Consider the following 12,464-nt stretch of genomic DNA (forward strand, 5'->3'; position numbering starts at 1 on the left):
TCAGATGTGCAGTGTTTGGATTTGCATTGAACTTTGACACAACACTCACTGCTTGTGCTATGTCTGGCCGTGTGGCCATTGCTGCATACAACAAACTACCTACCATGGACTGATAAGTACTTGGGTTCACAGGTTTACTGACACCATCATCTTTTCTTAGCTTCACATTTGCATCAGCAGGGGTTGAAATGGGATTAGCATTGCTCATTCCATACTTCTGGAGAATGGTTTCAATGTAATGCTTCTGATGCAGAAAGACGCACTTCTTTGCTCGGTCTTGAACAACAGAGATGCCCAGGATATAGGACAGCTCCCCCATGTCCTTCATTTTGTAGCGCCTTTTCAGAGCTTGTTTCAACTCATCCATGCTTTCTGTTGATTCTGTGATCAAAATCAGATCATCAACATACACAGCTAGAATCTCCAGCTCCTGTCGAGATCTCACAAACACACATGGGTCTGATGTGCTTTGTTTAAAGCCAATGTCTTTCATGAACTCTGTGAAAGCCTTGCTCCAGCAGCGAGGAGACTGTTTCAGTCCATATATTGACTTCTTCAGTTTGCACACAAGATGTTCCTGTCCTGCTTTGATGTATCCCTCTGGTTGCTCCATGTAGATTTCTTCCTCCAGATGTCCATTTAGGAACGCAGTTACTACATCCATCTGGTGTACATGTAGATTATTCTGGACAGCAAAAGACAGTAATGTACGAATCGAGCTGAATCGTACCACAGGTGAAAAAGTTTCATCATAGTCAGCACCATACATCTGTGAGTAGCCTTTAGCAACGAGTCTGCACTTGTGTCTCTCCACTCGTCCGTCACTGTGATGCTTGACTTTGAACACCCACCTCGATCCTATTGCCTTGCGATCTTTTGGTAAATCCACTAAGTCCCACGTCTCATTTTCTAGCAGTGACTCATATTCCAAGTCAGCCGCTTCCTGCCATTCCTTTGCATTTGGACTCATTAATGCCTCTTTTAGTGTGCTTGGCTCTGTAACACAACACACATTGGCAATATGATCAACAGTTACTTTGTCAGCAAACTCATCATATCCATATCTCTTTGGAGGCTTCCTGATTCTGCTGCTTTCTCTAGCAGATTCACTGACGGTGGCTTCGTCAGATGATGTCTCCCGTTCATCAGTATTGATGCATGTTTCCTTCTCTGAACAGGATACATCCACTTCCTGTTTCCAGCCGAAGTCAGATTCATTGAAGATGACATCTCGACGAATGAGAATCCTCCTTTTTTCTTCGTCGAAGAGACGGTAGCCCTTTGCATTGTTTGCGTATCCCATGAAGCGAAGCTTCACAGCTTTCTTGTCCAGTTTTCTTCTCTCTGTGTCTGGAACATGTGCATTCGCAACACAGCCAAATACTCTCATGTGACTCATGTCCGGCTTTTTGCCACTCCATCTCTGGTAGGGTGTCGCTTTCTTCAGAACAGATGTGGGCAACCTGTTCTGTATATATGCTGCAGTTGCTACAGCCTCTGCCCAGTACATTTTTGGCAACTTAGCATGAGACAGCATACTTCTGGCTGCTTCAATCAGTGTTCTGTTTTTTCTTTCAGCAACACCATTTTGCTGAGGTGTGTGAGGTACAGTCATCTCATGGTGGATACCTTGAGCTTTCAAGTATTCTTGGAATTCACTGGATGTGTATTCCCCACCATTATCTGTTCTCAGCCTTGTGACTTTGTGTCCACACTCATTGGAGAATGTTTTTTCAAATTCCTTGAATTTGCTGAGAACCTCACTTTTTTGTTTCAGGAAGTAGACCTTGCAACATCTGGAATAATCATCAATGAAAGTCACAAAGTACTTTGCTCCACCTATTGACTCAGTCTGCATGGGACCACAGACATCACTATGAATCAACTGCAACTTACGTTTGGAGCGAATCTCTCCCACTGGCTTGTGTGGTTTTCTAGACAGCTTGCCCTCCACACAGGCTTCACAGAAGGTAGCTTCTTTCTCTGCAGTAAAGTCCACTCCACTTGCCAGATTTTTGAGTTCCTTTAATTTGCTGGTGTGACCCAGGCGCTGATGCCACAGGCTGGCTGTTACTGATGCACTTGATGCACCGTGACACACAGGCAAACTTCCCTCGACGTCCAGCTGATACAGCCCATCAGATCTTTGTGTTCCCATTCCATGGAGAGTTCCATCTTTTCCACGTATGTAGCAGCGAGACTTCTTGAACTGCACTGTATTTCCTTTTCTTGTAGCAGCTCCCACTGAGAAAAGATTTCCGGATAACTTGGGAACATACAGCACATCGTACATTGTGATATTTTTTACATCACTGACTTTGAATGTCATTTTGAGTTTGATGTTGCCAAGTCCTAGTGCATCCACCACCCTGCCGTCACCATGTTTTACAGATTGTGGTTCTGAAAACTGTTGGTAGTCTTGAATGCACTCTTTGTAGCAAGTCATGTGCTTTGATGCTCCAGAGTCAATCAACCACTGAGCCTGTTGTGACATCTCATTCTGATTAGTCTCTTTAACTACAAAAGCACTCTCTTCAGTATCCTCACACATCATGCTTTTGGCCTTGTGGGTTTTATTTTTCTTTTTTCCTCTTGGACAGTCACGCTTTATATGACCTTCTTTTCCACATTTGTAACATCTCCATGAGCTGGATGTGTCAGCTCCGACTGCCTTAGAATTAGGCTGCATATCTCCACGAACTTGCGTTGACATGGCTGATGCACCACCTGATGCAGCTCCATTATCATCTGCTTGCACTTTCTTTTGTTCTTCATTTATTAATGCTTGCTGAACAAACTGCAGTGTCAAATTGTCCATCTTTGTTTCTAATGCAGTGACAATAGTAGCATAGCTTGATGGCAAACTACCCAGGAGAGTTACAATCTGGTCTTCCTCTTCAATTACAGCACCTATTGCTCCAAGCTTGTCAGTCAGTTCCTTCATTCGTTTTAAATGTTCAATTAAACTTTCTCCTTCCTTCATTTCACATCTGAAGTATTTTTTCTTTAGGAACAGTTTATTTGCAAGAGTGTCTCTCTCAAAATGTCCTTTGAGCGTATCCCACGCTTCTTTTGGGGTCTGACAGCTTGTTATCAGGTACAGCTGGGGTGTACTTACATTCAGCACCAAGACGGAAAATGCCTTTTCTTTCCGTCGTTGAAACTCAGCTTGTGCAGCAGCATTAGCTCCTGTTGCTAGCACATCCGTTTCCATTACCATGCCCCACAGTCCTTTTGCCTTCAGCAAGTGCTCCAACTGAAATTTCCATGTTGCCCAGTTCTCTGGTCCGCTCAGCTTGTCAATAAACAGTTTATCTTCCATTGTGAATCCCACAACACTGTTTATATCACAACAAGGCTTTTTAGCGACGCTCTGGGCCCATAACCTATTGTGGTCTCACGTGTTTTTTTATTCAGAACAGAACAACGTACAAAAGCCATCACCAGGGGGCAGTATAACAGCCACTCAACACTGTGTCAAATTACTTTTCTCTACAACATAAAGAACCTATGAAATCTTCTTTTGCATGTCTATCCTCGTTGTCCCGTTGCCTTGAACACAGGTGGTTGACTCACTAATATTTACTACTGTCAGACTTTGAAAGGGAGGTCTCGGACTCTTGTGCCTTTACATACTCCACAAGAATGTTGTTCTTGTTCTTGAGGTGGCAAGAACAAGACAAAAGTTCTCCTTGGCCAGGACATTTCATGCTTGTCGAGAAACTTCTCTGCAGAACCCCTGGGAAGTCCTAATAGGGCGGCATACATCTCATTCAAATTCAAATTTCTGACCAAGCACACAATGATCCTTGGACACCAGATAAGAACAAAGTTCTGCCCAGATTATGGATCAAGAACAAAATGACGGCAATGAAGGCAAATCTAAACTACCTCTTGGTATCACGGTAACATGTCCCACATTGTCCCACACAAACATACTCTTTGTCCCACATTTGGCTTGTTGGCACCTGGTCACCGTGGCTACAGCGGAGTCTACAGGACCCGCAAGATGGAAACACAAAGATGCACTGCAGATGGTTTAGAACAGACAAGACAAAGTAACCACATCCAGGACCATGTTCGAGCTGTTTTAGAGGATCTCCTAGGTCAGCGATCATCAACTGGCAGCAAACGGGCCACATGCAGGCCAAAGCCTCCAGCCCGGAGAAATTCAGAAAATGTGAGGTGGAATAAAAATGTGCTTTTGTATTTAGCATATTTAATGACGTTTCACAGTTTTTAATCATTACTCCTCAGTGAACTGCCTCATTGGGGGAAGTCTGAGAGCATTTTCTTGTTAAGTATCTAGTTATCATTCTGGATTTCCTATGGGTTTTTGACAGCGATATAGGTAAATAATAATAGCATTAATTTAGTAAGAAAGTAAAAATTTCAAACAATGATAGGCTAACTACGCATAAGTACATTACATTTTTCTTTATCTAAAAGTCCAACATCCACAGTGTCTGCTCAGAAAAAGTCATGAACTTTCTTTTAAAAACTAAATTTAGTGCAGCACTGGTTAGTGGTTTAATCTGTGTTCAACAGCAGCTCTTGACGTGCTTGATTGCAAATTAAAAAGTAAAGTATTAGTTTCATGGTGAAACTGCAAAACAGTGGCGTCATTTACTGACTGCCGTTTGTCATTTCCTCCCTGTGTGAACCTTCAACACATGACAATAAAAGCAAAGCAATCCTTGGTCTGGACAGGAAGTAGCCTTTATTTATTCCTGGATTAGGTGCGTCAGATAAGGAAAAAGTTTAGCGGTGGGGTTTTCCGAGTAGCTCAGTTGTGATAAGATATTTACGTTAATTTCTAACAGTCATTAAGGAGTGGTGATAATAAAAGGGCTCCTTCCTGAAGGGCCAAGTTAACTGCCAGTAAACATGGTTAAGCATAAAAAGGGCTTAGTCATGGCTTCAAAATGGGCTGTGAAAATAAATGTTCCCTCAATAAATAAGGGTAAAAAAGAAGCAGACAATAATAAATATTGGATGCAAAAAATGAATAAAAGCTTCTTGTTTGTTGGCTTCAAATTGCTCCAGGCCATTAAAACTACACTTTTTCCTAAAAAGATGCCCATTATGAAGTTGTCTGTGTGTTAAGTTTTTCCCTCTCTCCAATAAAGCAGAATAAACAGCCTATTTCCTTGTGGATAGCAGCTACATAAAACTGTTTTATTCACTTGATGCAGCTCATGTGTTAAAATGCTGGGGAAAAAAACCCAACATTTAAAGCTGCACTAACTTCAAACTCATTCTTGTGTTTTCTCCGCTTTCATTTTTATCGTGAGTTATAAAGCACAATTTCTACAGGCCACTTCAAGCGTGAAATAATCTGTCATTACCGTTTAAATTGGTGTTTTTTGTGGAATGCGTGTCGTGCCTTGCTTTTTAATATTAATATCAGTTAAATTGTGTTCATTGAGCAATATTCTCGGTCGTCATGCAGGTCACACACACACACACACACACACACACACACACACACACACTGTCCTGTGTTCTCTGCTCCAAACAGACACTGACTGCATCCAGAGGAAGCTTGATTTATGTGCTGATCTTTCTCTCACTTTGGGGCACATGAACCATTTCTAACTAAAATTAAAGCCTCATGGTTGTATGCCTCTGCCATCAGTTCAGTTGCAGTTTGCATTTATGTCTCTCCAGATTTATATATGCAGTGAATTCCAACCGAACACTGAACAAGACATTTCCAAGCGACCAAAATGTTTCAAAGTGAAGGGGTCAAAGTTCAAAGATGAAAACACACAGTGGACCATGCAGGCGACCTGTCAATTACAAGGCAGCCATGCCTAAAAGCATACCCTGCCTTATTATTTATTTTACTCTAGAAGGAGCCATCATTTATTAAATAAACATCATGTTGCATTGAAGACTTGAAACTGGAGGTTGTTGTTTGGGAAAAATCTCCCCATAGAATTGATGTGATCTTACTGCTACGTATAGTAACAGTAACATCAGTGCAGACCCTTCACATCTTGGACACAAACTGCATTTGTTCAAATACTCTTCCTTTAACATGCTATTATCCCTATCAGTATAAACATAAGCATCACTTTATATACTTTCATATCCAGTGGTGGTAGAAGTATTCAGATCCTTTACTTAAGTAGAAGTACTAATATCTCACTGTAAAATTACTCCACTATAAGTAAAAGTCCTGCATTTAAAACTTAAGAAAAAGCATGAAAGTATCAGCATCAAAATGTACTTAAAGTATCAAAAGTAAAAGTACTCGTTATGCAGAATGGACCCACTCAGATTGTTATATATATTCCATATATATTATTTGATGATTATTATTGATTGATATGAAAGCATAAAAGAATTATATTCTTAACATCACTATCATATTTTTGTGTTAAATCTCCACCTGAAAAGTAACTAAAGCTGTTGGCTAAATGTAGTGGAATAAAAAGTACAATATTTGCCTCAAAATGTTGTGAAGCAGAAGTATAAAGTTACAAGTACCTCAAGATTGTACTTAAGTACAGTACTTGAGTAATGTACTTAGTTACTTTCCACCACAGGTCATATCCACTTAGCTCAAATATATAAAAACAACCTGTTACATTAAATATTACATATTTATCCCAGCTCCCTCTGCACATTGCACAAGCCTACTGTATTTCCATTTACATATGTTCCACATTGTGTTGCTGCTTTTTAGACTGTACACTCTTTTTAAAATAATTTTTTGTGTTACCTCTGTTCAGCTTTGTTGTCCTTGGTCATATTGCTTGTGCATTAAAGCTTATTCTTCTTGAAAGCAGCAGGGATAATAAGGAGTTGGTCTCCGGCTTATTTATTACCTCAGTAAACATTTTCCTAACCACTTTATGGTCTCAGTCCAACAGAAGAGGATTAGGGCCAGGTAGGAGAAAAAAAAAATCATTATTAAGTTAGAGAAAAATGTTGAAATTACAAGAATAAAGTTGAAATACAATGTTGAGAAATAAGTTGCAATACAATGTCGAAAATAAATCTGAAATACAATGTTAAGAAAATATGTATATAATATATAATACAATATATGTCTAAAAGTTTCACATTAATTACATAAAAGCAGATAATATTGTGGTTATTGCTCATTTTATGACTTAGTAGCTTGCAGTCTACCCAACTGTTCGGATAGACGTTTCTCTGAAAACAATGTTACTCTGATGACTTATTGACACAAATCTGTGACTATCTTTTCAACTTTACCAAAAAGTTTACTTTATTCTCTTATTTTCAACTTTTTTTTATCAATGTTGTATTTCAACTTTGTTCTCGAACTGCATAATGGAAAAAAAAATCCTAGTTTCAAGTCTTCTTCAATGCATATAAAGGTGCAGCACAATGTTAATTTTGTAATTTTAATTGTGGTCCGGTTAAGAGTAAAATAGAAGATAAAACAGGGAATGCTTTCACACTGCGTTTCCAGTTCATCAAAGTTAATTGTGGACATTTTGGTTGCCTAAAATGTCTGTTGAGGATTTGGTTTCACTGGAAGACCCTCTAAGGAGTTGGCTGTTCATTTTGAATTACATATGCACCTTGCTACCTAGGCTAACATAGTGTCTTTCTAGCTCCCGGTCTGTTTGTTCTTTGCATGTGCTGCTTCCAGAAACCAAGATGGCAACAGCCAAAATGTCCAACCGAAGGCATAAAAATAGTGGTCCGCAAATCACTGGGTGATATCATTGTGACTCTGTCTGTCTATCTCATTTACAGTCTATGGTTATGGCCAAAATCATGTATTGTGAGGTCAAAGTCACCTTGAGCTTTGACCACCAATATCTAATCAGTTATCAATCAGTCCAAGTGAATGTTTGTGCCAGTTTTGAAGAAAATCCCTCCAAGTGTTGCTCAGATATTGTTTTCTGAGAACGTCATGGACAGTCATATGAACAACCGAAAACAGATGCCTCCGGCCACGGCTGTCAAATCTTCATCTCCAATTTCACAAGTAAACACGACAGAAAAAAGCAAAGTCCACATGTAACTTGACATTGTGCCATCATAGATTTTTATTAAACTATATGATAATAAACCATTTTGATGCCATTTATGGCAGCTCATTGCATCAGCAGTTATTAGCCTATACAGCAAAAAGGCGTCTGGGCGGAGCCAGTGCAAGAAGAGGAAAAAGGGGGAAGAGAAGAGCCTCCACTGAACAACACGGGAGCACTCAGTATACCACGACTCGCTTCGAGGATCAAGGAATCAAAACAAAAAGACATGGACATCATGTTCAAGTAAATGTAAGAGGACAAGCAGAAAGAAAATACCGTGTTACTATTGCATATCTGTATGTATGCTGGTTCAACTTCAAAATGTACTTTTCGATGGTGAAATTACACCAATAATAATAATAATAATAATAATAATAATTCAGACACAATACAAAATGCAAGAGTGGATAAAACCATCAATTAGAAATACAATTTGAAATGAAACAACAAAGAAAAAAAACAACACTGAAAAGTCTAGTGCACTACCAAAAATACCACAGCCAATGGACATCCACACGTAGCCTGAGGCCAAAGATTCAGCAGTTTCACACTTTCAAGTATTGATGTTTCACCATATCATAAAAAAATTGACCCATAGAGGCAAAGTGAAATACAATAAAAATCAAAAAATTATCCACAGCGCAACATAGTTCAGAAACACAGAAACACACACAAGTCATTTGTCATCATTCATCGGATAGAGATCACAGTTCAGATGGGAAAAGGACAAAAGGGAAAAAAACCCAGAAGAATCCAAACATCTTCATTATCCAAAATTCAACTGAAGTACATCAAGTGGTGCAGCATATTTCTAGACAGACATAGGCCTTCACTGACACAGGGCATCAACGCCTTTCAACACATTTCATAAAACTTTTATTCACATAAGGAATCAACCATTAAAATACATTGGCAACAATTTATACCGGGAAAACTCTCCACGCTGAATCACTACACAGACAAAGCTTCAACTGAGACCTTCATAAAATAACTCTGTGCTCTCATAAGCCTTTAAAAGACAGGTTACACTACTACTTTATTATAACATCCCCCACAAGGTCAACAGTATCAAATTACAGTTTATTACACAGTGCAATGACTGAGTACTATTACTCCAGCACATTTTGATTACACTTTTTAAAAATCACGATTCTTAACCATCACATGCTTCTGAAACAGAAACTGGCCAATTTATGATGGAAGAAAACAGGGCGAGGGCAGTCTGTGAGAGTCCTGGACCTGGTTTCTGTTGGTGGACGAAGAGGAATGGTCTGAGCACCAACACCACCAACAGTTTACCGCCCTTTTTATTTCTTTTGCTTTAAATTGGAAGAAAAAAAATTGATGACTGAACACTAGAAGTGGGTAATATCTTCTTTTGACAATGTGCAATTTTACATTATCGAGTACTTATTATATCTCAAAAAGAAAACAAACGAGAGGCGCATAGACGGTAGATGAGAAGTGCATTAAAAGTCACTTTGTTAATATTAAGAAATAATAATGTGCCACTTATTTGCTCATGCTTGTATGCTGCACAATTCACCTCAGAAGAGAGAAGCTGAATGTTTACCCATTTAACGTCTCTACAGTGAAGTTTAATTGGGACTCTCTTGAATGCTGAAGTTTAAAGAAAATAAACAAGAGCTGTTGTTCTGAAACATTGTGTCAATCCATAGATTTCCTGGTAAGCAAGAAGAATTTTAACAGCTTTTTTTCATAAGAAATCACATTTTAAAGGATATCGTCAGATTATTACGACAGAGCATTAGAACATTTAGAAGAAAAAAAAATTGATTACGAGATTAAAGTTGTAAATATAGAACAGCCTATCAAATATGTACAACTTCATTTTTGTAATTAATTAAATATTTTCATCTTTATACTCGTTATTAAATATTTTCGACTTTATTCTCATAATTAATTAAGTAGTTACTACTTTATTCTCGTAATTAATTAAATATTTTTGACTTTATTCTCATAATTAATTAAGTAGTACTTTATTCTCGTAATTAATTAAATATTTTTGACATTATTCTTGTAATTAATTAAATATTTTCGACTTTATACTTGTAATTAATAATAATAATATTTACGACTTTATTCTGGTAATTATATATTTTTTTCTCTAAATGTGGCCCTAATACTCTGTCATAGATTATCGTTAAATAAAATAAAAATAATCAAGATATCGCCCACCCCTACTTAACATTATTATGACATCTTCCGCTTGTGAGAGATTTTTGTTTTTCCAGACTTTAGGATCATTAAGTCATTACATTTAGAATCGAGCTGGGTCAGATTTCATCAATGCATCTGCATTTGTATTTGAGCAGGATATTTTGATCCTGGAGGCTAAAAATAGCAAACAATCTGCCAGACAGTGCAGAGGGCTCAGTGCTCCACGGCACCACCGTCTTCGTTATCACATCAATGACGTCGGCTTACTCGTCCCACTATCATCAAGCCTGGATTATGGCCATCTTCTAAATTACTTTTTGGAGACAAATCTATTCTTCAATCTCAGGCAGATGGCCATCTGGCCCACTGTAATCGCCCCTTTTTCCCTTGTCTCCTTGTGACGATCTCCTCCGACAGATGTTGAACTGCATCAGACCCGCTGATTAACGAGGACAGCCGGTCAAACGAAGCTGAGAGATGGCGGTCAGCCCAGTTCGACTCGGTACACCCATTCAGGAATCTCCTCTCCACCTGTTTCCTGTCAACTATTACAATCCATTTGTAAATCAAACTTAATGCTGGGGATGCTGCTGCTTCGACAATTGTGCTTGAACATGATCTCTTGCGCTGTAATGCTTCTTTATAAATATATAGATATATATATATATATATTTAAAAAAAATCAACATCTCATATGTTACACAGTATCAACAAAAACCAAGAAATAATGAAAAGAAGCTGATTTTAAGGACATACAAAAAAATATGTTCATAAATGAGTTTGTACTCAAAGTGGGACCAGCTGACAGGACATCTAGTTCTGTTAAAGTACAGAACAGCTGATTTGCATTTGCATATTACAACTCTTGAGCAACAAAAAATCTAATTAAGAATCCACTTTTACACCTGAAATTATTTTGTCAATTTTTTTTTTAAAGAAGAGGGGTTTGCTCTCCTTCCCTGTGCCTCAGGGTCCTGGAGCAGGTTTCGTAACTGTCCTTGCTATCACTCAGCAGCCACGTTAATAACCAACCACAGCTGGAGAGACAGAATGCCACAAAAACAGTCTTAGGTTCGAGTTCAAATCAAAAGCCAGTAAAGACACGAGAAAGAGGGACGGCGAACAAAGTGATTTCTGGCAACGAGCGGACAAACAGCTTAGCTTTGACCTCTTCCTAGGTCCCGTGAAGTTCTGTCATTCTGAAGAAAAAACTGGTTGTTTCTCGCATCAACTTCCAGGATTTGGAAAGTAAGTAACAGTAGATATAACAGCAGGTTCAGGGAGGCTAGATTACAGACACATCCTGTGACAAGGCACTTAACGCTGGTTAAGAGAGGGAGAGGCTGGTGGAGAAGAAGGGGAGGGACAGGGGCCCTGAGCGAGAGCACTATGCTGCAGAGTCATCCTCTCTATGGAGGGTAAGGTTTGACTCCAGACAGAGAGAGGTCCAGCAGGACGGCAGCAGGAGAGAGGGAGTCAGCTCAACACCTTGAAGCCCAGGCAGGGGTCTGCTGATGTGGGGTGCAGTCAGAGCAACACACTCCCTCCTCCCCCCAAAGGGATTTCCAGGCGCTGATGAAGCGACACCTCCGCTGAAACTGAAGCAAACACAAACAGACAGGCGGACAAGTAGAGTTAATGGCTGGTGTCACTTTGAATCATGAACACTAGGACCTGATGTAATTCATGATATGGAGCTAAAGGCAGCATTTACTCATCTTGAATGTGTTTGAAAGTGCTTTCAATCAGTTACAAATATAATACAACACCCTCTATAATACCTTTGCATGTGATGTTTAACATAAAACAGAGTACAGGAAAGCCTGACTGATTCTACACTGAGGTGGATAGTTACTTATCAGCATATAAACTGATTCTGATATGTCCATGATAAGCCAATATAGGTGAGGACAATTTATCCATCATGCACTATAACAGAGATCTACCGAGAGAGCTAACAGCCAGAAAAAAAAGCTCCTTGCTGAGAACATTTGCAGTAAAACATATTTTATAGCCCTTCATGGCTGCAAAGGAAAAAGGTGGAAAAGAGGTGAAAGGCTGAATATCCAACCATACTACTGTAAAATAAACTTGCATAGAACATGGATTCATACACATTATACACAACTTACACATTTAAAAAGCCATGAAAGAAGTCCCTATCAAAATTAGGCACTGTGAGTTTAAATAAATAAATAAAGGTTTAACAGAGACATACAGAGGAACTGAGAAATGTGATCGATATTGATAAAGTGCTATAAT

The 12,464-nt window shown here is 39.0% G+C and overlaps 1 protein-coding gene across 3 annotated transcripts in view; it reads right to left on the bottom strand.

Annotated features, from left to right (window-relative positions):
• Positions 1-8,307: 8,307 nt before the first annotated feature.
• Positions 8,308-12,464, bottom strand: part of ptpn11b (protein tyrosine phosphatase non-receptor type 11b) — a 54,468-nt gene continuing 50,311 nt past the window's right edge. For all 3 annotated transcript variants that reach the window (XM_059333610.1, XM_059333609.1, XM_059333611.1), the window contains exon 16: positions 8,308-11,800. The gene's annotated coding sequence lies outside the window, so the exon portion shown is untranslated. The remainder of the gene's footprint in view (positions 11,801-12,464) is intronic.

This window comes from Centropristis striata, chromosome 5 (assembly GCF_030273125.1).
Source record: "Centropristis striata isolate RG_2023a ecotype Rhode Island chromosome 5, C.striata_1.0, whole genome shotgun sequence".
NCBI classification, from domain to species: domain Eukaryota; kingdom Metazoa; phylum Chordata; class Actinopteri; order Perciformes; family Serranidae; genus Centropristis; species Centropristis striata.